General features: G+C 39.1%; 1 long non-coding RNA gene and 1 pseudogene across 2 annotated transcripts in view; one reads left to right on the plus strand and one right to left on the minus strand.

The window, feature by feature from the left end:
* Positions 1 to 26,384, minus strand: part of LOC141585679 (uncharacterized) — a 378,650-nt gene that overhangs the window by 150,778 nt on the left and 201,488 nt on the right. The gene's annotated exons all lie outside the window — the stretch shown is intronic.
* Positions 2,024 to 2,512, plus strand: LOC101042914 (small ribosomal subunit protein uS19 pseudogene; annotated as a pseudogene).

Raw genomic sequence — 26,384 nt, forward strand, 5'->3', positions numbered from 1 at the left:
AAGAGCATAGAGGAAGTGGAAAAATGGCCTGTCACATCCAAGGAGTAAAACCATGTTTCTAAATCCACTGTTTAGAAGACTAGCGGCAGAAGAGATGGATGAACTATGAACGCATGCCTTTTAAAACACAGTGACTTGACCCTATAGCGACAAGTATTCCAAACAGTATCTGGGGATCTGAAGAATCAACTTTACTCCTCCTCCTCCTTAGAAAGGAGGTAGGAAGGGTCTAACAGGAGCTGGATTTTACTCAAGGTCTGCGGGTGGTGATCTTCCTCATTTTAAACGACTGAGCCCAATGATATAAAGCTGTATCAATCCATACATAGATTAGCCCCAAACTCTAATCAAGAACTGGTAAACATCTTCATGACCAAAACGCCAAAAGCAATGGCAACAAAAGCCAAAATAGACAAATGGGACCTAATCAAACTCCACAGCTTCTGCACGGCAAAAGAAACAGTCAGTAGAGTGAATCGGCAACCAACAGAATGGGAAAAAATTTTTGCAGCCTACCCATCTGACAAGGGGCTGATATCCAGAATTTACAAAGAACTAAAGCAGATCTACAAGAAAAAAACAAACAAGCCCATTCAAAAATGGGCAAAGGACATGAACAGGTACTTTACAAAAGAAGATATACAGGAGGCCAACAAACATATGAAAAAATGCTCATCATCACTGGTCATCAGAGAAATGCAAATCAAAACCACATTGAGATACCATCTCACACCAGTTAGAATGGCGATCATTAAAAAATCGGGAAACAACAGATGCTGGAGAGGATGTGGAGAAATAGGAACACTTCTTCACTGTTGGTGGGAATGTAAATTAGTTCAACCATTGTGGAAGACAGTGTGGCGATTCCTCAAGGACCTAAAAATAGAAATCCCATTTGACCCAGCAATCCCATTACTGGGTATATATCCAAAGGATTATAAATCATTCTACTACAAGGACACGTGCACACGAATGTTCATAGCAGCACTGTTTACAATAGCAAAGACCTGGAACCAACCCAAATGCCCAACGATGATAGACTGGATAGGGAAAATGTGGTACATATACACCATGGAATATTACGCAGCCATCAAAAAGGATGAGTTCACGTCCTTTGTAGGGACATGGATGAACCTGGAAACCATCATTCTCAGCAAACTGACACAAGAGCAGAAAATCAAACACCGTATATTCTCACTCATAGGCGGGTGCTGAACAATGAGAACACAAGGACACAGGGAGGGGAGCACTACACACTGGGGTCCGTTGGGGGGAAATGGGGGAGGGGCGGGGGGGTGGGGAAGTGGGAAGAGATAGCATGGGGAGAAATGACAGATACAGGTGAGGGGACGGAAGGCAGCAAACCACACTGCCATGTGTGTACCTATGCAACAATCTTGCATGTTCATCACATGTACCCCGAAACCTAAAATGCAATAAAATAAAATAAAATTAAATTAAAAAAAAAGAACTGGTAAACATCTTTATTTAATTTCTTCATTGTTTAATTAATTGCATCCAATCTCTTGGTTTTAGTTGCTACTTTGACATTGCTGACTCACAAATGTTTGTTTCCAGCCCATGACTCTACCCTAAAAAACAACCTTCCATAACCAATTGCTTCTTCACTGGTTCAACCGAAAATGTAATAGGCACATTAACCCTATCCAGTCTAGTTGTGAGCTTGGGATTCCTTCCCCTGGAGCCTTCTCTTTGGTAAATACTAGGTCTGATCATCCCATTGGCCTAGTGACTTCCCATGGCATTTACCAAAGAATCCCAGGAGGCCCCACAGGAGTTAATCCCATGACCTCGTGGATCTTTACCTCTAATGGTCTTTCTCAATCCCGCCCAGCCACAGTAATGTCTTTCGTGTTTCTGGGACATATCAACATGCCCACCTTAGATCTTTGGTCCTTCCTTTTTTATTCTCCCACAGACGCACATGATTTCCTCCTTCACTACATTAAGTTTCAGCTCAAATGTCACCTCATTAGAAAAAGCCTTTACTGCTTTTTCTGAGGATCCGGCAAGATGGCAGAGGTAGAGGGGAAGGAGAAGCGGACCTTCCGCAAGTTCACCTACCGTGGCGTGGACCTGGAACCCCTGCGGGACGCGTCCCACGAGAGCCGAGGAGCCGCGCAGCGGTGGCGGAACTCGGGCCTTCGGCGGAAGCGGCACTCGCTGCTGAAGCGCCTGCGCAAGGCCGAGAAGGAGGCACCGCCCATGCAGGAGCCGGAAGTGGTGAAGACGCACCTGCAGGACATGATTATCCTGCCCGAGATGGTGGGCGTCTACGACGGCAAGACTTTGAACCAGGTGGAGATCAAGCCAGAGATTATCGGCCACTACCTGGGCGAATTCTCCATCACCTGCCAGCCCGTGAAGCATGGCTGGCCGGACATCCGGGCCACTCACTCCAGCTTCATCCCCCTCAAGTAGTGGCTCTGCTAATAAAGGCACCCAGATCTCAAAAAAAAAAAAAAAAAAAAAAAAGAATAAAGAAAGAAAAGAAAAAGCCTTTCCTGAACATCCTATCTAAAATATCTGTTCCCTCTGTCGTCAGTCTCTCATCCTGATTTAGTTTGTTTTCATTATACTTATCTGCATATGACACATTTCATGTACTTTTTAAATTGGTTTATGGAGTGTTTCACTCAACCAGAAGATAAACTCCATGACAAGGGGGCTTCTCTGCCTTTTTTCTTGTATCCCCCAATGCCTTGAAGAGTGGCTAATACATAGCAGATATTCAGTAAATACTTGCTAAGTAGTTTGGTGATTGCTGTATCCATTTCTTTGTAAATTGCATCTGTGGCATATGAGAATGAGCCTTGAATGGGAGCAGTTCTTCTGTGTGCACACGGCCTTCAGCTTCAATAGCAGCGAACACATGACGGATTGAAAAGCCCTTCAGCCCTAGAACTTTTACAAGTTTTCAGCTCAGCCTGTCATTATCATTTGCTCAGTTTTTCACTACACATGCACCTCCCTCCTGCATTCTCAGTCTAAGAATGGTACTCATGTCTTTCAGTCTCCTGCCCCCTAATGAGACATGTGGTCTGGGAAATTACTGCCCTGCTACTTCCAGATGTGAGGTTCAAACTCTTCCACACATGGGAGACAGCATGAATGAGAAAATATTAGATTATCTGGGACATTTTTATGGTCAGTGGGAAAACCATAACACAATAGTTAAATTTGGAACTGCCAAGGGAATACAGGTTGAATAATCATCATGAGTCTAAGGAATAAATGTTTATTTCTACTGAAAGAAAATTTAATAAACTGTTTTTAAACAACACTGCTAAAGACAGCTAATAAACTTTAGAAATCATGGATTTAAATAAAATTTTCTAACAATGGCTGATTGAGGGATATACAACTTTGGTCCACATGGCTGCTTATTTAGGGCCTATTTTAGCTTCTCATTGGAAAAGTTAACTGATCTAATCAAACATCTTCAGAATGTCAAGGAATCTACAATGTATTTAACTCTAATGTGACAATTCAAGTTTCTACTTAAACTAGAAAAGTATTTGCAAACCACTGGAAATAGGTTACTCATGGAAATAAATCTCTCCAGGAATAAACAAAAATAGTAAATTCAAAAGCACTTTCTTTTTTGCCATACCCTCTCAATGCCTATCTTGTCAGCCTCCCCAGGGTGACTGGTCTCACTTTTAAGACTGTACCCTTCATGCACTTCTGTCATTTGCTCAGTCTCCCATGCATAAAGAACGAGTACCAATGACACTAATCTCTGTAAGAAAGAAAAAAAATAATCCTATCAGCCTTCATTAGGGCCCCCTTTCCTTTAGACTGTCAAATCAAATCACTTTTCCCCTTCATTACTGCCTGTCAGAACAGTAAGTGATAACAAGTTTGATTTTCACCAAACACATTTAAATTTCACTCTCTGACATTCTGGTAGCAAGGGTCTGGGCAAAAGCCAGTTTTATCTACTAACACTTCCATCAAAGCATGAAGGCTCATCTCTAGCAAGAACTGGACACATACATGCTTTACTTCCTTTTCCCTGATATAAAGACACTCATTTTCTCACCTGAATTGTTTTTAGCAGTTCACAAGCAGGAAAAACTCAAACACTACCTGATTCCTACATGGAAGTTTCATGAAGTATTTTCCATGCCATTCTTTGTTTACAGCTCCAAAATCTAAAAACTTTTTCCAGGGATTTTTTTTTTCACCAAAAAAATAGCTACTTTTCCAGCAAATTATCTCACAATCTGCTGGAACCTTTGAATTTATACTCTACAACTATCACAAAAGTCCCAAAAGTATAATCAGAAATCTAAGAGATTAATTATCTGTGTCCTCCAATTAATGACCAACCAAGAAATATTTATTGAGCACCTACTATGTGCAACATCCTGGTAAAAGCAATAGTGGATGTTAGACACTGTGGAGAATTGTAAAACACAAAGCTAGTGTTTCTTAGTTGATTATAGCCACAACCTTAGACTGGCAATAGGCAAAGGTGTCATTTAGAAGGTGTGATATGAGGATTAGGGAAAAAAACACTATGCAAAACTGTCTTCCATATTCGTGCAGGAGAGGTTCAGAAATGCCATGTGATTAGCTAGAGCTTCTGCTTGGGTCTTCTATAAATCTCACTTAAAACTCCAGTGTCCCTGTGTGGAGGAGCAGATGGAGCTAAATGACCCTAAAATCCTTGTCAATCACAGACTTACGTTTCCCTAATGAGAGAGATGACCTTGAAAGTCCTGAGACCTTGGAAACAGCATGGGAGCCAATCCTTTCCTCTCCTCACCTTTCAAGGGTAAGAAAGTCCTCACTATCCTGAGAACTGAAGCTATTCAAATGCAGCCTCATTTATATCAAATTGATACCTCGACACTATAGCTTCCTGCCAGAGCCACATTTTTCTTTCTCTTTCTTTCTTTTGTTTCTTTCTTTCTTCCTTCCTTTTCTTTCCTCTTTTTTCCCTTTCTCCCTCCCTCCTTCTCGTAACATATTTTGAAATCAAACAACGTAACAGCTGTTTCAAACAGCACACTCTAGCCACATCTAGAGAGACACACTATAGTTCTCCATCATTGTAAAACCTAGTTCTCAGTTGACTCCTTTGTATCTTGATTTTCACAAACTTTTGATGTTCTTTCTTATCTTAAGAATAGCTCCATCTTTTCCTGGCTCACACAAGCCTATTGAGATCACCCAACTTCAAAGTTCTTCTCTGTGGCTCAGATGGTGAAGTTCTGAGTGTGAGTGTCTTGGGGACACCTAGGGAAGGGCGAATAATACTCTTCTGTAAGGCAATCTGGACCAATGACAATGCTGTGCTCTTTTTTTGTCATGAATATTAGAGAGAGAGAATACACCAGAGAGAGCCTGATAATGTCTAAAAAGCATCAGTGTTCTCTGAGTTGTTTTCCAGGTATCCTGTTACAAGATCTAAAAGATCTCCAAACTGAATGCATTGCTTAGTTTGGCATAGGTGGTGCCAGAAATGCTAATCGATTTCAGATACGTTCTCTGGATAGGAATGGAAAGTTTATATTTCGAATCTATTCAGCCAAAAGGTAGATACAGAAATTCCTGTCTGTTTTGCACCAATTTTCCCTTCTCTTCCCTTTGCTTGGTTGAGAACACAACATGTAACCTCCTGCCATTGCCTCCTTAATATAGTCACACCCATTTGTGTGTACAAACAGATCAGCTTGCATACAGCCATCTTAAACTCAGGATTTCAGCAATAACCCCTTTCTCTTGGATTTAGCCAACAGGCATCTCTGAAGTGATTCAAGAAACTGACTTCTCTGATACCCTCCCTAACTGGGCAAGTCTACCCATATAAGTGATGAAGGAGCAAAGAAAGAAAAGGTTCATAGAAACACGCGGTACATCTTTAAGAGAAGGACGAGAAAAGCAGAATTAGGCAACCAAAAAGGCACTGCCTTCGAGAAGAAAGGAGAGTCATTGAGGCTGCCTGCAGGCCTAGAGTTGTGATAATATCAGACAAAAAAGGTCTTCACAAGATGTCTGAAAGTTGGAGACAGACAGCATCTCCTTTTCATTTCTCAAAAGTGTTTTTAGCTGAAAGGCCAAGAGACCTCCTTCCTTTTATATGATCAAACCTTCATTTGCAGTTAGCATTGTTGGCTCATTTTATCACGTTTTGTCACCAACCTCACACAATGGTCTGGTGTAGCACTAAGTCAATTCAAATCCCAAATTCATCTCTTGCCAGTTGTGTGACCTTGGAAAAGTCACTTCACTTCTTTGTGCCTCAGTTTCTCATCTATAAAACAGGAATAAGATGACAAGTACCTACCTCGTGCCATGGTTTGAATGCTAACTGTCATCATCTGGGAAAAGCATTTTGCACAGTGCCTGGCAGATGATAAATGCTCAGTACATTTTAGTTGCTAAAATTATTCCCAAGGGAAGAACAGAAATAGTCAAAGCATGGAAGAGGCAAAGCATCTTAGGCACTATTAATACACAGAGGTGCCTGTCTTAGTCTAGAGTGCTCTAGTCTGTCTCCTCAGAAGGCCAAACATGACAGTGGAGGAGACCCCATCTGAAGCAGAGGACGCCCGCAAGAAGGCTTGAGAACAGCATGTGTTTGCACTGGCAGGCTGCTGACCAGCCCAGGCCTCTGGAAAGTCACGACACCCACTTTGCAAAGTCGATGCTATCTGCATTATTGAAAACATCTTAGAATTATAATAAATAAAATGCATTTTGCTTCCATAGTTTGAACTTGTTATCTCATTGGCCAGGAGGCTGTCAGAGACGGAAGATTAGTGAGTGCCACAAGCATTCACTTAACAAAGTTGGGCTGTTGAAAGAAGAGCTTCAGCAGGAAGCTCATTTCTTAACAATAAAACACTTTTAATTGGGACAAACAGTCACTTCCCAAAAGTCCTAGGTCCTGGCAGGGCACACTTACCACAGTTTGGTACCAGGAATGTTTTCCAGCATCACCCACACACTAAAGAGACGCCACAGGTTTCCGTCTGTTCTGTGGCTATGCGAGATGGATCGACGAGGGTGGAAATTCTCAGACCTGCCAACGAGGAAGGCGAGCACAAACACCAGGCTTGTACAAAATGATGGGGAGCCTGACAAGTCCCTGGAATTCATTCTAGCTGTGGTGCCAGCTTTGGGGCCATGACCTTCTGAACTGGTAAAGGAAGTAGGATTCCAAAAAGAAGTGGGCTCTTCTCACGCCAGCAACATAGCCCATGGTGAGGAGGCACAGAACCAGAAACTCTGTTTTGAAAGTGGTGGAGGAAATTAGACATGTGGCTTAACTGGGCAGAATTTATCACTGACCTAGAGATCAGTGCCTCGGGCAGCTAAGGAGCCAAGAGTTTCAAGAGCAAATTAAAGCAACTAAATATGAGGACTAAGAAGCAAAGACCTCGAGTCATAAGGCAGGGTTTCCCGTGTGCTAATATATAGGAAAGGCTTATGACAGACATGTTGGACAGTCCACAGCTTCATAGCCTCAAACTGGCACTTCAGAGAGATGATAGAAGGTCCAGAAAAGGATTGTATTTGCACAGTTAATCAATCATCTCACCACAGGAATCCATGCATCAAAGAGACAGAGAAGCAGACACATGTCTGTAGTGGGATTTGAGGCTATCATGACCTACGAGTGTGAGTTCACAAACGTGAAAAATTATTCAACCAACAGTGTCTCTGAAGGAAGGAAAATTGAATAGAGAGAGTGGCAACAGGAAACAGAAGTAAAAGGACCCTATAGGAATTTAGACTTGAATCTCAGATGATATCAATTTTTAAGACTGCACAGAGAAAAGATATCGTTTGTTAACCCAGTGTCAACTGAAGCCCCTTTGATTATACCAAAGCTGTCTGGAGAAGAGACATTCTTCACCTTTCATTTTCAGACTGTGTGGGTAGAAGATTTATCATGTGTTCGTTTCTCCGCTCCCTATGGACATTGTCACGTTGATTCGCAAAATCTACCTTCTCTACTCTCTCCATCATCTCCTCGACCACCACTACCTCCATCTTCACCGTCACCACCTCCATCACCACCACCTCCACTATCTCTACCACCTCTGTCTTCACCACCACAACCACCACCGACTACTGCCTTCACCTCCACCAGCACTGTCATCACCTCCACCACCTTTACTTCCACCTCTACCATTATCAGCAGTCACTGTAACACCTCCTCCACCACCACTTCCACCTTAATCTCTACCTCCATTCTACTTCCACCATAATCTCTACCACTATCATCATCATCACCATCATCACCTCCATCCCCCCTTTATGTCAACCAATGCCACTCACTACCATCTCCACTTCCACAAAACCCACCATTATTGTCACTTCTTTTACTTCCATCATTTTCTCCAAAACCAATTTCACTATCAACACTACCACCACCTCTGCCACCATCATCACCACCTTCCTATCTTTATCACCTCCATCAACAACAGTAACACTTTCACTTCTGCTACCAATACCACTACCTCCACCACTACTTCCTGTACCAACTCCTCCATCATCACTCCTACTAACTCTACCATTCACCAGCATCAGAACCACATTCATGTCTCTTATCACCTCTTCCACTATAGTCACCAGCTTTGGCATTATCACCTCCATCACTACATCACCGCTGCTACCATGTGATTGTCTCTATAAGACAAGAGCTAAGTTAAATACTGTATAATCATTACCTTTATTTAATTCTTACAGAAACTCTATGAGGTGGATATTCATACTCCCATTTTACAGAGGAAAGTCAAAGAAGCCACATCATAGCTCCAAATTACAAGGAGAAATGTAAAGCAATATCTCTATGCCAGAGATTTCCAATTTCATTCTCTTATGTTCTAATGAAGAGCAAAGTACTTATAAACAGAGGGAGTATGCCTTCTCCTCAAGTCTGTAAGGGGACAATAGAATGCAACCAGTGTTAAGAGCAGAGATAGAAATATGTGGCCCTTGGGTGGCCATTCCCTTCCTGTGCCAGTGCAGACTCAGATTATGTGTCAGGCAGCCTTATCAATCAAGTTGGCCTTGGAAATCAGAAAAATCTGTCACCCAGGTGTTTGAAGCTATCAAAAATCTCTAGTTGTGTAATAGTTAATGTAAGTCTCTTCTTTACTTTAAACCAAAACTTGATTATATAGTTAAACTAATAGACACTTTGAAATGAATAGTGTATTTCAGAAATCAAACAAAACATCAAAATACATGTTGACTATTGAAAAATACCTGTAAATCTGCATATGGGGTGTTGAAAATTAATAGCTCATTTCCTCGCTATTTTGTGGTCTTAGCAATGTCACTTTACAGTATCTTTTTAAATTAGAAAAAAGGACGTATCACCAGTGTTTGTTTATCCCATATTATTGAACCAATTTTAGGAATTAAAAACCAAAACACATCATATGTCTTAGCTATGGTGACAGTGTATCTTCCCAATGAGAAACCATTTCCATAGTCTATATTCTAACACCCAGATACAGTCACCACATGGAAACAATCTAAACTTTGGAATCAAGCAGAACTGAATTATTGTCAGTTTTACTACTAATTAGATCTGTTATTCTGGGCAGTTTATTTAACCCAGTTTCTCAAACTGGCAAGCTGAGGCCCACTGTGCCACATATCAGTTCCAGGTGAGCCAGTATTGATGCCCCCAGCCATAGGAACAGGTTGGTGGGTCTTGGGATCCATAGCCTCAGGTCAACAGTAGCCTCCTCAGGACAACTAGGATCATGTGTCATGTGTATGTCAACCTGCAAAACCCTCAGAAGTACTGATAACCTCTAAACCTAGGTCCCTCTGTCTGTGAGTCTCTGAGGTGGAATAAAAGCACCCAACTCAGAGGACTACTATTAGTATTCATGGGGTATCATGGGAAAACTGCATAGCTCAGAAACCCACACATAGTTGATGTTCAAAAAACATTTTTTTCCAATATTAACCTCTGCTCCTAGTTGACTTTTACCATAATTTCTTATATTACAATCAGCTCCCCAAGAAATAAAACAGCCTTACCCTGAGTGTTGAAGATGGTGAATAGACTGCACAGTTTGGGCTACTGGCTAGAAAATGATCGGTTTTGCAACTACAGTGTACAAAGCACAGCTTGGCTAAGAGTATAGGAGACATCATCATATGCACTCTCTTGCCTGCAAGTTCTTACCAATATGTGAATGCTCTATTCCTTATTTCACGACTGAGCTCCACACCTAAATTTTAACTTTCTTTCTGGACACAGCCATATAGATGACCAGTTAGTATCACAACTCTTCCACTGACTACAGTTTCCACCAAGCCTGCTTTCTTTAGGTCACTCATCCTGACTAACAGAACCACCATCCCACTGGTTTTTCAGGAATACAACTTCTATCTTCACCCTTCACCACACCATATACCCTTTAAAAATGCCACCAGGCCTAAATCCTGGGGTTCTCCTTTTAAAATACCTCAAGCATTTGGCCTACTATATCACCCTTTTCAATGGTCGTCCTGTCTCAACTGTGACTTGATCCCAATTAATCCTATCGTCTTTAATCTCTCTTGATCCCAATTAATTCTATAGTCTGTTCAGCATTTAATGGTTTGTAACAAATGAATCATCCTAAAGCAAAAAACTAATTGTGTGTTGTGTTTGAACAAAATCCTTTGCTGTTCCTTACATCCACATCCTTTAGGTTATGACTTATGACTTTGCAGCACCTCCTTTAAGAGGGAAAGTCTCTTTTGCCATCCCTTGACTATTCTCTGGCCTTGTGACTTGCTTTGGCCAAAAAAAATAAGTGTGGCAAAAATGTCAGTGAGTGGGTTCTAACTCTGGGCATTAAAAGATCTTGCTTACTTCCACTCTATTTTGAAATACTTAAATCTCCAAGTGAATAACCCACAGTGCCCTACTGAAAGATACAAAACTCCAGAGCACAGAGAAAAGTTTCCCTAGCTGATGCCATTCTAGACCACCCTACCCACAGCCAACCCAGCAGCTGACCACAGATAGATGAACAAACTGAACCAAGACCAGAAAAACTACCCAGCAGAGCCCAGCCCAAATGGCTAGCCCTCAAAATCAGAAGCCTGATAACTGATTCCTGTTTTAAGCCACTCATTTAATTTGGGCTGTTTGTTGAGCAGCAAAAACTGACTGATATATATTCCCTTTGGCCTTGAGCTTGTGAGATCTCTTCATTGAGACAAAAATAGACTAAAATCAGTTTGATTTTCAAAGTACCCCACCTCAACCCAAAATATATCCAAATTTATTTTTCAAGATTTATCTCAAGCTATGATTTGGATATGGTTTGTTTGTCCCCACCAAAATTCATGTTGAAATTTGATCTCCAATGTAGTGGTATTGAGAGGCGGGGCCCAATAGGAGGTGTTTGGGTCATAAGGCAATCTTGCCCTCATGAGTGGTTTGGCACCATTCCTATGATATGAGTGACGTTTTGCTCTTATAAGGCTGGATTGGCTGGGCGTGCTGCCTCACACCTGTAATCCCAGCACTTTGGGACACCAAGGTGGGTGGATCACAAGGTCAGGAGTTCAAGACCAGCCTGGCCAATACTGTGAAGCCCTGTCTCTACTACAAATACAAAAATTAGCCAGGCATGGTGGTGTATGCCTGTAATCCCAGCTACTCGGTGGGGGCTGAGGCAGGAGAATTGCTTGAACCTGGGAGGCAGAGATTGTAGTGAGCGGAGCTCATGCCACTGCATTCCAGCCTGAGCAACAGAGCGAGACTCCATCTCAAAAAGAAAAAAAAAAAAAAAAAAGACTGGATTAAACTCTCTCAGGAATGTTTTTGCAAGAATGGTTGGTTATAAAGTTAGAAGGCTCCATGGATTTTGCCTCTTCGCACGGTTGTTTCCCCATTGGTCTTTTCTGCCATGTTTTGACTTGTATGTGTTGCCAAGCAAGAGCCTCACTGGAAGCCAAGCAGATGCCACCACCATGCTTCTCCTATTTCCCAGCCTGCAGAGCTGTGAGCTAAATAAAACCTTTTCTTTATAAATTACCCAATCTCAAGTATTCCATTATAACAACACTAAATAGACATGCTCTGTTTTTCCATTCCTTCTCCCACACAGCCATTATTAAACCAATGGCCACATTTGAGTCATTTTCACCATAACCTTCTCAATATTTGCATATTTGTTTATCCCTGTTATTACAAATTGAACATCCCTAATCTAAAAATTCAAAATTCAAAGTGTCCCAAAATCTATAACTTTTTGAGCACCAACATGCCACCATAAGTAGAAAATTCCACACTGACCTCATGTGATGGGTTGCAGCCAAAACTTTGTTTGATGCACAAACATATTTAAAGTATTGTAGAAAATTATCTTTAGGCATTGTGTATAGGTTGTATATGAAACATAAACAAATTTTGTATTAGACTTGAATCTCGTCTCCAATGTATCTCATTATATATTTGCAAATACTACAAAATTTGAAAAAAATTCAAAATCTGAAACATTGCTAGTCCCAAGCATTTCAAAGGGTCAATCTGTATTAATTCCATGTTTTTTTTTTTTATTGATTCACATTACTTCTTTTTTTTCTTCCTTTTCTTCTGGAGGGGAAAAGGAAGAGGAAAGATTCCATATTACTTCTTACTTGAGCTTTTCTCTATACCATGCTCTATAAGCAACCATAATTTTTATAGGCTAGACACATTTTTGAACATATTAAACATTCTTTATTATAAATTAAAAATATAAACATTAAAAATTTAAAAAGATGCCTATCCATGTCTTAGCCAGTACATTCTCTAGAACATAAGCATTCTGCATTCTCTCAGATTTTTAAAAAATGTGTTCGGTTCCCCATTTAGATTGTGATCCAGTGGAGGACAGAGATCATTTATAATTTTGTGCCCAATCAGTTATTAAATGGCTCTGAACTTCAGGTGGAGTCATAGTTTTAAGAACCTTGAAATAAAAATCAAGAAATTTGATCCTTTGGGAACTTTTGCATCATCAGTATAATAGAGCAAATGTTAAGAAAGACTATGAACAAAGATATCAATTAGGAAACAATATCATTAGTCTAGGAGAGGGACTAAAGTGAGCGGTAAATGAGGAAAAAAAAAAAAAAAGTAAAGTACCCTGTCTTGACCTGAACTGGGCAGGGAAAGAAAAAGTGACTCATGATTGTTCCGAAAACAGGTCAGGGAAGGAAATTATGTGTGAAAGACAGTACAGGTAATTCCAGATATTGTTGAGTTAAAGGTAGGAAAATCATGAAGGAGCTCAAGATCACTCCAAAATTTCAGTTGTGACAACTAAATTAGTGAAGTTAAAAGGAACAACAGATTGAACAGATGCTGAGGTGTTAAGAAGGTCGACAATGGTGAAGAACTGAGTTTTTCTATGTAAGTTTTATGCCAGGATTTAATCCTAATATTTAACCCATAAGAAGATGAAGGAAGTAGTTTCTGATAAGCATCGTCAGGGTAAAGACAAGAAGATATATTTTGCCAGGATGGCACACCAAGTGATCCTGGTCTGATTTTGTTCTTCTTGTGAAATGATTTTGCATTTCTTCTTCAGCGTCTTCAGCTTTTCAATGAAAGACCAGTTTTGTTTCTTGCTTCATTTTTGTTTATATTTAATCTATGCCAGAGCTATAAGTTAACGATGTTTGTTCATGGAAGCCACTGAGAATCTGGGGTTGTTTGTTACACTGTATTACTGTAGCAAAATCAGATTAGTACACTACCTCTAAGAAGAAATTAACAGTTGCATGAGTGTGAGTGCAAGAAAAGGGAGGAAGGGCCCAGCATGTTGGCTCACGCCTGTAATCCCAGGATGCCAAGGCAGGTATATCACCTGAGGTCAGGAGTTAAAGACCAGCCTGACCAATATGGTGAAACCTTGTCTCTACTAAAAATACAAAAATTAGCCAGGTGTGGTGGCGGGCACCTGTAATCCCCACTACTCAAGAGGCTGGGACAGGAGAATTGCTTGAACCCAGGAGGCAGAGGTTGCAGTGAATGGAGATCACGCCATTGCATTCCAGCCTGGGTGACAGAGCAAAACTCTGTCTCAAAAATAAAAATATAAAGAGGAAGTCAAACTTTATTCTGAAATTTGGAAACTGGGCGACTGAGAATGAAATTGTCACTTCCCTTGTATACTTATGTGCTGCCATGTCAAACACGTGAAAGAAGAGATTCATGTCATTCTTTTATTAACTTTCTATTATACTTTTTTATTTTTATGCATTTATAATAGTAAATAGGAATACAATTTTGGAGGGTTCTGAATATACTGTGGGTCACATACCCTGCAGAGACTATGATGAAAACCATAGATGTTTTCTCCAGAAAAAAAGAACAACAAACTACCTCTTTATAAATCATTTTCTCACAAACCTAATCTGAAAAGAGAGTTAAAAAGGAGAGAAAGAGGGAAGGCTTGTGTTGATATTCTCCCTACCGAATATTGGAAATTTCTTTACCTTTCCGTATGTCTTCTGTCTGTAGCATTTAGATTGTGATGAGAGAAGAGTAGGTCTCCTGTATTCTGAACAGGGCTACAAAAAGTGTCTTCATTATAGTTTGAAAAACACCAACCAAGATCACTGTTTGGGAGATGAGTTAAGATATATAAAGCATTTTATCTAAAGTGAGTAGTGTGCATATAATGATACTCATTAATTTTCAACCTATTCACTAAAAGGTGTATCTGAGGAAAAAGAAAAATTAAATTAACTTGCTTTCCTCAAAACTGGAATACTGGAAAATATTATTTAATGGAAACATTGTATTTGATATAAACTTACAGAAATATGTCTATTCCAGGTTAGCAATTTTCTCTTCAAGACTTAATGAAAGGGGCCAATTGTAGTCAGTATTAAAGGTATGATGATTTGTCTCCTTCAACTTATAAGACCCCAAAGCCTCCCACATGACTCCTTGAAGCCTTCTCCCCCAAAGTCTTCCAGAACACAAGGTATAATATTAGGGACACCTGAAAGTAACACAAAAATTGAGCCAAAGCAAGATAAGGGGATTATTTACACAAAGTTCTCAACAGCTTCCAGATTGACCCCATCCAACAAGTTTCCACTTGTTCTTTTGACCCTGGGAATCTACTTATAATAATTTTTACTTGAAAGGTGGGAGTTACAGTTAAACAATATGAAAAAATTCTCAAAGCAGTGAAGATAAAATTGCTCTTTGCCTTGGCCTGCCATAATTACTTCATTGCTATGACATATGACATCACAGTTAGTCCTCAGGACGGGGGTGTTTCTAATGAGCTGGAGTTGGAAGGGTCCCAGTGGAATGCATTGAACCAAAAGGCCTACTGTTCTTCCAAATTCCAACATGATATCTGGAGGGAAAACAAAGGGCTCTTCAAGATTCAGAGGTCAACCTGCTCAGTGTTGTATCAAAAGGTGGCAATAAAGCAAGAGAAAGTTTCAGAGCATAGGTAAAGGCTACTATCACCTATTTCTATGTCTGATTCAACAATAATGGAACTGAATATGAATATTTTCAGTAATATATGGGACCAAATTTGAATATTTTGAAAACATTCTGTTAACTTGATGTGTTATCACATTGGATCCTTGTCACAGGACTGTGTCTAAGGGAAAATTATTGCTTGCCAATGCATACATACTGTTATAAGTGAATGACTTTTTAATAAAAAATTAAAAAGTATACCTAGGGAAATAATGAAAACAATGAATATGTTTACCCAGCACATGAGTGAGGTCCCTTTCTGCTCCCTTAGCACAAAGGACACTTAAAGGCGCAGCCATCTTCCCTGGAGCCCATGAGAGTCATTCACCATATACTCCCTTCTGGGAATATGTTTAATGATTTAGCCAATTTATCAGCAAGACAGCCCAGTGGCTAATGCCAGCATCAACTTACCAGAGGTCACAGAAGCTACAGTAGCCGATTCCGTAAGGCAAAAAGTCTTTGAAATAGACATGAGTATCTCTTTCCTAATCCTATCACAGGCCCCCTAATGCCTAGCTGGCTTAGGGTACTTAGACAAATTCTTGCCTTAGAAATCTCCAGACAAAAATGGCCAATAATATTCAGTTTTGAAAAACACTCACAAATTTCAGGACAGACTGATTCAACACATACCCTGCTACAAGCAAGTTGGAGCAAAGAGGAGATATACATTACCTCTAGACTTCTCAGACATGCTCTAAAATGTTTTAGGTAAATCCCAAGATGAGACCACAATTACAGTGGAAGAGTTTGGTACAATTATCTTAAAAAATGATTTTTTAAAAAGTAGAAAAATATAATTATAAATATAGAAGATTTGAATAAATAACTGCTTTGACATAATATATCTGAAGACTTTTATACCAACAAACATAGACTATATATCATTTTCTTATCATATAATGAAAAATTTTCAAACACATGAAAGTATAGAGCACAAGATAATGAAATTTCAATATGTCCATTAAGTGACTTCAACAATTATTAATATCATGTAATCTTAATTTTCTTCATTTCTCACCAGTGATTCTCCTAACCTCTTCACTCATGTCTCTCTTCCTATTCCTCTTTTTTATCTTATAGAGTTATGGAACATATAATTTTTAAACCCTGTGGTTGAATGGCTGCAAAATATGGCTCCAATTCTTCACACCCATATACACACTCTTGCTCTTTTCATGTTACTTTTCAGGCTGTCTAAACATGGGCAGCATAACCTTTTGACTCCTTGACTCAGAACAGGGATACGCAATTTATTTTAACCAAAGCAATATTAGCAGGAGTATCAGATAATTGAAAATGTGCTTCTGCCTTTTCTTTGTCTCTGCAGTCCCATGAAGTAATCCCTGATTTACCTGACTGGAAGTTAAATGTTCTTGTTATCCTAGCTGAGGTCAGCCTAGACCAGCCAACAGCCACCCAAGTCCGAGACCATCAAATGAGCCTAGCCAAATGCAGCAGAACTTTCCAGCCGACATCTCTAGACTATAAGTAGTAAGTGATTACTGTTACATGCAGCTGAGAATTTGTGGTCATTTCATAACATTACATAATAGTAGATACCTGACACAGAACCTACAAAGTGTTTATAAGTATTATTTACACTTATATACATCTTTCATAGAAGATAAATAGATAACATTTTAATTACTCAAAAAAATTACCTAACAAAGTAGGTGTTAATATTAAAACATAAAGTAAATGAAAGCAGAGAAGTGGTAGTGCCACATTTGGGGCTTTGGGTTGGACAGGTGCTGGTCGCCTAAATTCAGCTTCTACAGGAAAATGTGGTGTTTGCACACCCAGAGACAAGAGCTTGGGCCACTGTGTGAGTCGGGGTTATATTCAGGGCCACTGGAGAAGAAATATTGACTGAGAAAAACAGCCACTACCCTACATACGTATAGATGGTCAACTGATTTTCAGTAACGGTGCCAAGACAATTCAATAGGGAAAAAGAATAGTCTTTGCAACAAACGATGTTGAGGCAACTGCATATCTACCTCAACAAGCATGAAATTGGACTCCTATCACATACCATATACAAAAATTTATTCAAAACAAAAATCAAAATCAAAATTTTTAGATGAAACATGTAAATGTAAGATTTAAAACTATGAAACTCTTAGAAGGAAACATTGGTGTAAGTCTTTATGACCACGTAGTAGACAATAGTTTCTCAGATATGACACCAAAAGCATAAACAACCAAAACAAAATAAATAAATTGGATTTTATCAAAATTAAAAACATTTGTGCTTTAAAAGACATCATTCATAAGGTGAAAAGAAAATTCACAGAATGGCAGAATTTGTTTCCAAATTGTATATCTGATCAAAGTCAAGTGTCCAGAATAAAGATATCCAGCGTAAAGTATGGTTTAGTTATTATTTCAAATCAACAATAAAAGATAACCCTATTTTAAATGGCCAAAAGACTTAAATAGACATTTCTCCAAATAACATATAAAATTAGCACATGAAAAGATGCTCAACACCATTAGTCATTAGGGGAATGCAAATCAAATCCACAATATGATACATGTTTATAACTACTAGAATAGCTATAATCAAAAATACAAAAAATAATGAGAATTATCTAGGTTGTGGAGAAAGTGGAATCCATTGCTGGTGGGAATGTGAAATAGTGTGGCCATTTCAGAAAATCTTAAAAAGTTAAACAAATGTTTAGCTGGGCGCAGTGGCTCAAGCAGATAATCCCAGCACTTTGCGAGGCTGAGGCAGGTGAATCACCTGAGGCTGGGAGTTTGATACCAGTCTGGCCAACATGGCGAAACCCCACCTCTACTAAAAACATAAAAATTAGCTGGGTGTGATAGTGCATGGCTGTAGACCCAAGCCTGCTGTTCGGTAGGCTGAGACAGGAGAATTGCTTGAACCCGGGAGGCAAAGGTTGCAGTGAGCACAGATTGTGCCACTGCACTCAAGCCTGGGCAACAAAGTGAGACTCTCAAAACAACATAAAAATAAAAATAAATAAATAAAATAAGTTAAACTTAAGTTTTCCATGCAATCCAACAATTCTACTTCTAAGTATGTACCCAAGAGAATTGAAAACATATATTCACCCAAAAACTTACAAGTGAATGTTCATGGAAGCATTACTTAAAACAGTCAAAAAGTATAAACAACTCAAATGTTCATCAACTGATAAACAAATAAGCAAATGTGGTATATCCGTACAATAGAATATTATTCAATTATAAAAAGTAAGGAATTGTTGATTTATGCTACAACATGGATGGACCTTGAAAACAAGATGCTAGGTAAAAGATGCCATACACAAAAGGTCAAATGTTATATGATTTCACTTACATGAATTGTCTGTAATAGACAAATCCATAGATATAGAAAGTAAATTAATAGTTGCCAGGGGTTAGAGAAGTGGAAAATGAGGTGATAAGGCTAATAAATACAAGGTTTTCTTCCGGGTGATGAAAATGTTCTGGAATTAGACAATGACGGTGGCTGGACAACCTTGGGAATATACTAAAAACAATTGAATTAAACCACTGTAGAAAAACACTTTAGTAGGATGTGTTTTATGTTATGTTAATTATATGTCAATAATAATAATAATAATAATAAAGATACATAGAAGCTAGATTGAGAAGCTTCATCAGCATCTAATAGGAGTTCCAGAAGGAGCCTAGAGAGGAAAAAGCAGAGTCAATATTCAAACAGGTAATCACCGGGAAATTTCCAGACTAAAGAATTAAATGAAACCTCACATTAACATAGCATAATAGTCTGGGTATGGTGGCTCATGCCTGTAATCCCAGCACTTTGGGAGCCCAAGGCAGGCAGATCACTTGAGGTCAGGAGTTCAAGACCAACCTGGCCAACATGGTAAAACCCCTTCTCTACCAAAAATATAAAAGTTAGCTGAACATGGTGACACATTCCTGTAGTCTCAGCTACTCAGGAGGCTGAGGTAGGAGAATCACTTGAATCTGGGAGGTGGAGGTTGCAGTGAGCCAAGACTGTGCCACTGCACTCCAGCCTGGTGTGACCCTGTCTTAACAAACAAACAATAGCATAATAAGTGTTGAACAGGATCAATAAAATAAAATAAATCCATATATGGACATATCTTGATGAAATTGCAAAAAAAAAAAAAAAAAAAAAAGAGTAATCTTAAAGCTGCCAGAGGAATTACATATTACTTTTAAAAGAATGACAGACACTAATTGCAGCTTTTTAACTCAAATAGCTGCTGAAAAAATAATGGAGCACTATCATTAAATTATTCAGGAAAAATTACTTTCAATAAGATTCTATATCAAGCTAAGGTGTGACTCAAGAGTGAGATTTTTTTAAATGGTGTTTCTATATTTCCAATGAAAATTAGTAAACTCCTAAAAGTTAAAATTCATACAGAACATATTATTTGTCCACATTGCAATAAAAGTATAGATTCATGATAAACATAAGCTTTATCGAGGAAACTAATTTAAAATTCATTTTAAAACAGCTTTCTAATTAAAGAGGGTATCAGAACTGAAATTATATATTATTCATAATGAAAGAAAATATGTATAAGTGACCAAAAATGGTACTTTTTATTATTTGTTGTTCTTCTAAATATTCCCCATGTAAGTCAAGATAATTATATTTACATTTAATTGTTTCTATTTCACATTTATTTTACATTTTCTTTTTTTTATTTCAATAGCTTTAGGAGTGCAAGTTGTTTTTGTTTACATGGATGAATTGTACAGTGGTGAAGTCTTGGGTTTTAGTGCACCCATCACCTGACTGGTGTACTTTGTACCCAAATGGTAGTTTTTTATACCTCATCCTCCACCCATCCTCCTATCTTCTGAGTCCCCAATGTCCATTATGCCACTCTCTATGCCTGTGTATGCCCATCCATAGCTTAGTTCCCATTTATAAATTAGAAAATACAATCTTTGGTTTTCCATTCCTGCGTTTAGTTACTTCACTTAGAATAACTGGCTTATAGTTCCATTCAAGTTGCTGCAAAAGACACTATTTCACTCTTTCTATGCCTGAGTAGCATTTTACGGTATACATACACCATATTTTCTTTTTTTTTTTTTTTTTTTTTTTTTTTGAGACGGAGTTTTGCTCTTGTTACCCAGGCTGGAGTGCAATGGCCCGATCTCGGCTCACCGCAACCTCCACCTCCTGGGTTCAGGCAATTCTCCTGCCTCAGCCTCCTGAGTGGCTGGGATTACAGGCACGCGCCACCATGCCCAGCTAATTTTTTGTATTTTTTTTTTAGTAGAGACGGGGTTTCAGCATGTTGACCAGGATGGTCTCGATCTCTCGACCTCGTGATCCACCCGCCTCGGCCTCCCAAAGTGCTGGGATTACAGGCTTGAGCCACCGCACCCGGCCACCATATTTTCTTTATGCACTCATGGGTTGATGGGCACTCAGGTTTATTTCATATCTTTCCAACTGTAAATTATGCTGCAATAAACATATGTGTCCTTTGATATAATGACTTCCATTCCTTTAGGTAGTATGTATATACATGGCTTTGTGACTCCTAAGTGAGTCCTCATTACCTCCACCTCCTCTCTAACCTTCATGTTTTGGCAGAATACTTGGGTATAATCATATGGGGGAGAAATAAGAAAAACCTTGTGTACAAAACCCATGGGTACACTTTTGCTTATGCTGCATGCTTTATCTTGCACCCGTTCATTATTTTCTCCTCCTCATCTGTAACTTTCTTGCTATCTTTACCACCCTTTATTTTACTGTTTCACTGAAATGAACCTTTTAACATTATCCCCTGAATTGTTTCAAAAATTCCTGATATTAGGCACTCAGTAAATCTTTCATATAAGAGTTATCTGGAAAAAAATGTGTTTTTAAAAGTTTTCATAACAACTAAATGAAGCTATTAAATAAAAGATGTGTTCAGCTTTACCATGATAATGAATTAAGACCATTTGAAAATGGAGAAGTTTCAAAACATTTTTCATTTTGATTCAGACTTAATATTTTGCTTTTATCAGATACCAACTTGGAGATAAACCTTTTAGAAGTTGGTCCATTGCTTATAACAAACCCAGCACAGTTTTAAACAATTCCCCTTTATCTGATGGAGTGAAGATTGTCAGAGATGGGCCCCAGCTGGGGCCCAAATTAGAATAATTAAGAAGCAAAAAGCCAGAGTACTTTCCTATAACTTGTTTATTTTACTTGATGATGAAACAGTATTAATGGTGCAAATTTGTCATACTTCTAGAAAAAGAAAGAGGGGGGCATTGTTAAAGGGCCATGTGTAACAGAAATGAATGTCAGAGCCCCAGAAAACAAGAGTAGACTATCAAACCATAAGAGACATGCTAAAAAAGACATGTAATTTTACTTCTGTGATGAACTGAAACCATTACCAAATAAGGAAATGGTTTATTAAAACTATCGCAAAATATTTCTCCGTGGTCAAGAGAAATGAAGAGAGAAAGACTTACAATTTGCAATCAACACCAATTTACCTGAGGTTTCTTGAGAAACACTTATAAACTTTGACTATTCCTAAAAAAAAAAAAAAAAAAAAAAAAAAAAAAAAGACACATTTATGCAATATGAACTAAAATGTTTTGGGGACTTAATACATTGCCTTTTCTTTTTTGGAGACATCAAGTCACGCTTATAAAAATCAATTAAAATTAAATTTAAAGAAAAATCTCAAAATATTCTATACTGTTTACATCAGTATCTCCTGACTCAATATGAAGGCAATATTCCATTAATATATATTTGGGTACTAAAATTTTGCAGTCACATCTCTGGATTCAGTTCAAATGCTGTTCACAGAGATAGTCAATTGTCAATGTATTGATCTCCTTCAGGGAAAAAGCTCTCTCTGTTCTTGAAGCATTTCTCAGACTTCCACAGTCTCTTAGAAAGAGTAGGCCGGGCGCGGTGGCTCAAGCCTGTAATCCCAGCACTTTGGGAGGCCGAGGCGGGTGGATCACGAGGTCGAGAGATCGCAGACCATCCTGGTCAACATGGTGAAACCCCGTCTCTACTAAAAATACAAAAAACTAGCTGGGCGTGGTGGCACGTGCCTGTAATCCCAGCTACTCAGGAGGCTGAGGCAGGAGAATTGCCTGAACCCAGGAGGCGGAGGTTGCAGTGAGCCGAGATCGCGCCATTGCACTCCAGCCTGGGTAACAAGAGCGAAACTCCGTCTCAAAAAAAAAAAAAAAAAAAAAAAAAAAAGAAAGAGTAGAAACCTTGTAAAAAAAATCTACCAAATAACTTTAAAATAAACTCTTTTTTTCTGCACCAACGGTGAGTGTAATTGATGACATCACTACTCAATTTTACTTTGTTGATGATACATTGTATAGATTAAGCAAAACCAATTTGTCCTGGCCATGCACATACTGACACACATTAGAAATAGAAATTGATTCTAAAGTAGATAGTGTCCAGGAAAGCAATTCACATTATTATTTTACATGGGAGTATTCAAAACTCTCACTTAGTATAATTAAAATTGAACTATTCTCTAAAAATTACAAATCACCTTGAGATATTTATTAACTTATTGAATTACAACATCCCTTATAGATAAGTATTATTACTCTTTTGTAAGGTTGTCTATCTTAGATTATATAGCTTTGGCAGCAAAGTAATGCTTATAATGGGAATAAATACACCATTAGGCAAATTATTCACTCCCTTTCATATCACACCTACCATTACCCAAGGGTATGTCTTCATTTCTAATTCTGATTCTTCTAAAGATCCCTCACATAACTGTCTAAAAATTATGCTTATTCTATTTCTTTACACCATCAATTTACTCTCTAATTTAAACATGATACTTCAGGTCATTGACAATACCTCCTATTTCTCCCTCTCCTTCTAACATTTGATATTTAGGTGGTTATTAATGCAGCCAGTACTACTGTTGTTCATCTTATTTAGTTTCTCTTTGAGGTAACTCTAATATAACAGAAGGGAAGAAGGAGATGACAAAGACAGATGAAGAAAGAATTGACTAATATCAGGGAAATGAAGAAATTATTATCTTAAAATTTTCATGTTCTCTTTTAATTAGTGAAGTGGCAACTCTGTTTGGGGTAAACACCTGGGGTTTGCCATCTCGTGCAAGGAAAATCAAGGATATGGGCAAACAAGAAGTGAGTTTAAGAACAGAGGTTTAATAGGCAAGAGAAAGAGAAAAGAGAATCCCTCTCTCTCCTGCAGAGAAAGGGCTCCTGAGTGGATCTTCTGATTTCATGGTGAAATGTACAGGGTTTTATAGATGAGGCTGAGGAGACAGTGTCTGATTTACACAGAGCACAAACTGGTTGGACCAGGTGTGCCATTTACATAGTGCCTGAAGAAGCTGGCCGCACCACCCTAATCTTGTTTATAATGCATATGGGTTCTCTACCTGGCTGGCACCACATTGCCTGTTCCTTTACTGTACATGTGGTTGGCAAAGAAAAGAAAAAATGGAGCCTCCATGTTGAACATGCCTAGCCCCCAGGTAGCTATTGGCACAGCTGCCAGTATTCACCTGTGCAAGCTTCCAGCTTGGTTATCTATGTCTGCAGCTCGATTTTACAGGCAGCTCTTCGTTAGGAAAGAAATTATTTGGGGGCTGCTTTTTGTTAAAAGGGAAACTTTACCAAGAACTCTCTTACGCTCACCATCTTTCTAAATAATTGTTTTTCCAGCTCCTGTATTATTAGAAGATTAAAGTAGGAACAAAGAGCTGTGATGTGGTCAGAAGCTTGAGAGGAGTTCAACACACATTTATTGATCTCCTCTCAGGGCCAGGTATAATGATAGACACTCCCAGCCTTGACTGGGGACTTAGGGACTTCATGGTGGAAATCACTACTGAGCTGACTTCAAGGATAGAGGTGACTTAGGCAGGTGAAGGGAGAGAAAAAGGAAAAGGTCATTCCTAGCAAAGAAGAGTTTGCACAAGGCCTTCAAGGGTGAGAAATGAAGGAGCAAGGAGGCTTTGGAGAACATACGGTCAATGCTGCTGAAAACGCAGTCGGGGCAAGCCAGGGAAACCCTTTTAGAGTGTGATATGCATCTGCAATTTTAGATGTCTATGGGGTGAAGCCACTGAAGAATGATAAGCAGAAGACATGCCCACTTTTTACTTTTTATGTAGTTTACTCTGGCAAGAAGGGATGTAACAGAAAGGGGAAATTGAGGCAGGAAGATGAGCTTGATGGCTTTTGTTACACTACTGGTGTGAAATGGTATGAAATGGAGTAGAAGGGGCAGGTTCAAGTAGTATTTGAAGACATACTAGTGAGGATGAGGAGACTGATTTGACAAGATGTGATGGGATCGATGTGATAAGAGGGAGAAAGATTTACAACTAGCTCCTTGGTATTTGGTTTCTGTAACCAGATAAACAGTGATACCATTAACTGAGAAAGAAATTACCAAAATAAATGAAAGTCTGTAATGGGTTGGGAGAAGGCAGAGGATTGAAGGATGTGTTGAGCGTTCAAGAGGAAATGTTAAATAATTATTACCATATATAAACCTAAAGCTCATAAGAGGGGTCAGTTATTATTTTGTGGTGGTTGAACCCTGAAAGTGAGTTCTACTAGGGAAAGAGGATGAGGACCAGAACTTTGGAGAGCATCAGCTATTAAGGCTCTAGCACAGATAATAAGCCCATATTAAAATCCAAGAGAAGAACCAAGTGTTGCACATGCCAGGGAGACCCAGACATTAAAGAGTTATGAAGATGGAATGTTCAATAATGTCAAGAGCTACAGAAAGTTGTAGGGGGCCATACAGAAGCTGGCAGTAACCTTTGTTATGACAGATTTAGCAGCAGCAGAGAGGCTGAGCCAAGTTGGATCTCAGGATAGAGCAGGCGTCCCCACACTTTTTACACAGGGGGCCAGTTCACTGTCCCTCAGACCGTTGGAGGGCCACCACATACTGTGCTCCTCTCACTGACCACCAATGAAAGAGGTGCTCCTTCCTGAAGTGCGACGGGGGGCCAGATAAATGGCCTCAGGGGGCCACATGTGGCCCGCGGGCCGTAGTTTGGGGACACCTGGGATAGAGGGTGGTGAGAAGTGCCCACAAAGTGAGGAAGAAGGAATGGAGGCTCTTTGACAAGTAGATTGTCTGGGAAGGAAAGGGAATGATCATATGAAGGGGAAATACCCATCTTTTTCTGAGCGATATTAGATGCCTAATATCGCTCTATTTTGGTAGGACAATATGAGGTGAGGTCACCTACTGGGAGTGAGAAGTGGTGGGTTGGGTAAAGAAGAGAGAGTAAAGTCTTTGAATTTACTCATTGGAAACTGAGAGACACTCTATGCAGAGTTGTCTTGAGGGCTCTGTTGAGGTTAAAGGAACAATTAAAAATTTGACCTTTTGTTCTCTTTTCTATTTCTCCATCTTACTTCAGCATTTCTAGCTCTACTTTCTAACTGACCTACTTCCCAATTAGATGAATGAAAACAGTGGTGGTACTGTCAGTTCCAAAGTGGCAAACAAGACATTGCACATCTTCAATACCAGTAGACACAGATATGGGAGGAACCCAAGACTTGGATAAGACTGCTACAACGTGTAGATCTGGGCAATTACTTGACCACAGTGCACCTCTAATTTCCCCTCTGGAAAACAGAAATAATATTGCTGAACTCACAAGACTGGAGGAATTAATAGAGATAATATATGGAAAAACCTATACTACTACCTAGTTTATTGTGAACTCTGAGCAAATTTTATTTTCTTATGTAAGAGAAAAAAATAATCATCAATATATTGAAATGGGTGGAGAAGGGAATCATATTCACTGATAAAATAACAGGAAATAGGGCAAAGGAGTAGAAAAGGGGTCTCTCTAAGGAGATTCTAATTGCA

The sequence above is a fragment of the Saimiri boliviensis genome, chromosome 9 (assembly GCF_048565385.1).
Source record: "Saimiri boliviensis isolate mSaiBol1 chromosome 9, mSaiBol1.pri, whole genome shotgun sequence".
Lineage (NCBI taxonomy): Eukaryota > Metazoa > Chordata > Mammalia > Primates > Cebidae > Saimiri > Saimiri boliviensis.